Source organism: Mesoplodon bidens, assembly GCF_964165515.1.
Source record: "Mesoplodon bidens genome assembly, chromosome: 8".
Classification (NCBI taxonomy): Eukaryota; Metazoa; Chordata; class Mammalia; order Artiodactyla; family Ziphiidae; genus Mesoplodon; species Mesoplodon bidens.
In genome coordinates, this window is record NC_138165.1 from 6,076,005 (window position 1) to 6,078,363 (window position 2,359).

A 2,359-nucleotide genomic window follows, 5' to 3' on the forward strand; every position below is an offset into this window, starting at 1 on the left:
GGGGAGACCCTAAAGCGTGGGAGTGAGAGGAGTCCAGGGTTGCCTTTGGGCAGTCTGGAAGAGTTAAGCCAAAGGACCCTCGCGCAGCCCTAGAAGGGAGGCTGGGGAGCGGGGAGGGGGAGGGATTCTGGAAGTCAGGGCAGCCAAGAGCAAGGAGCATAGGGTGCAGGAGATTAGTTGTGCGGGCGGTGCGGGTGCGGCTTGGGGGCGGCCGGTGAGTATTGCGTGGGAGATCTTGGTTTGGAGTTTTCTACAGTCTTGCAGTGTTGCCCCCGTTGGGTAGACTCACACTACTCACCTTTGTACTAGAAACGGTGTCTCCTGGGGCAAAAGGAAGGAGCCAGGATGGCCTGGGCTCCGAAGCTGCCTCTGCCCGATGAGGTGACTGAATCCAACCCACCTGGAGATAGCATTCTTGATATCCCAGTGTCTGTGGGTATAATAGATCCTAGGGCTAATCCAAACCAACTAAATACAGTGGAGCTCCCGTGGGACCCTGCAAGGAGGACATCTGTGTTTATTCAGGTGCACTGTATTAGCACAGAGTCCACTATGAGGAAACACGGTGGAGAGAAGGGAGTGCCATTTCGAGTACAAATTGATACCTTCAAGGAGAATGAGAACGGGGAATATACTGCACACTTACACTCAGCCAGCTGCCAGATCAAAGTCTTCAAGCCCAAAGGTGCAGACAGAAAACAAAAAAACAGACAGGGAGAAAATGGAGCAACGAACACCTCATGAGGAGGTGAAATATCAACCTTCCTATGAGACAACTATACTCACAGAGTGTTCTCCATGGCCTGAGATCACATAGGTCAATAATTCCCCATCACCTAGCTTCAACAGTTCCCAAAGCAGTCTTTCTCTTGGGGAAGGAAATGGTTCACCAAATGACCAGCCAGAGGCCCCTCCAGTCACAGATAGCCTCCTGCCAACAACCACACCTCAGGAGGCTCAGCAGTGGTTGCATCGAAACCGTTTTTCCACATTCACGAGGCTTTTTACAAACTCTTCAGGGGCAGATTTATTGAAACTAACTAGAGATGATGTGATTCAAATCTGTGGCCCTGCAGATGGAATCAGACTTTTTAATGCATTAAAAGGTCTGATGGTGAGCCCAAGGCTAACCATTTATGTTTGTCAGGAAACCTTGCAGCTGGGGGAGCAGCAACAACAGCAGCAGAAGCATGAGGATGGAGACTCAAATACTTTCTTCGTTTACCATGCCATCTACCTAGAAGAACTGGCAGCTGTTGAACTGACAGATGAAAATGGCTCAGCTTTTCAGCATTTCCCCTTGCCAGATCAGCCAGATCTACAAGCAGGGGCCCACGGGAGTCCATGTGCTCATTAACGATGAGATGACACAGAACTTTCAGGAAGAAGCCTGTTTTATTCTGGACACAATGAAAGCAGAAACCAATGCTAGCTGTCATATCATACTGAAGTAGGGGTGGGACATTCCATCCTCGGTGGCTGCTGCTTCTTTCACCTACTGGAAACTCCCCTCTTGAAGGGGGTCGCAAATGGAGCTTTGAAGGGCTGCAGGAACCTGACCCACCTGACTGTATGTGGGGGAGTCCAGGCCTTGGAGGCAGAATCCCAGGCATCTGTGTTGGTCCAAGCTCTTGGGACACACACAGATTACTGCCAACATGCATTTATGCAACCATTTCTTATTTCAAATTTCTGGACCCTGTTGTGGATGAATATCAATAGAAACTCCACATCATTTAAGGTGTGTGTAGGGCATAATGATGATGAGAATTGTGTGATGTTTAATGGAAAGATGTTACATTTTGTGATATGGAGCCATGTAATTTTTTTTCTAACATAAAAGCAAACATCTATATTCATAAGACTGGATCCTCAATCTTTTTTTGCCTCTGAAAACCTCATCAAAGAGAAATACAGAGAAAGAAGAAAATTCTTCTTTTGATTCCCCTGTAATTCTATGACTAATAGTAACTTTAGCTAACATTTATTGCACATTTAGTTGTGCCAGGCAGTGTGATAAATTCTTTAAATGGATTATCTTGTTTAAATCCTCTTAATAGCCCTATGTGAAGTGGGTAATAATGATCCCTAATTGAAGATGAGGAAATGGAGACATAGAGTGGCTGAGGAGCTTGCTGAGTAACAGGCAGCTAGCAGCTAGTGACACTGAAATGCAAATCCAGGCAGTCTGGCTCTTATTAACTGCCATTCGTGACTGCCACACTTGCTGTCCTCTGTGCTTGCCATGATTTCTTACTGTGGCTCTTCTGGTTAATTGGATATAACACCGAGCGAGAACGGAGGAATTGACACCAAAAGGGACAAACCACACCTAAATAATGATGAACAAATCAAGACC

General features: G+C 46.6%; 1 pseudogene across 1 annotated transcript; it reads left to right on the top strand.

Moving 5' to 3' along the window:
- Window positions 1-345: 345 nt before the first annotated feature.
- On the top strand, window positions 346-1,529 carry LOC308621783 (alpha-globin transcription factor CP2-like; annotated as a pseudogene). The gene has a single exon. The product of its transcript is annotated as an alpha-globin transcription factor CP2-like (transcript).
- The last annotated feature ends 830 nt before the right edge of the window (window positions 1,530-2,359 follow it).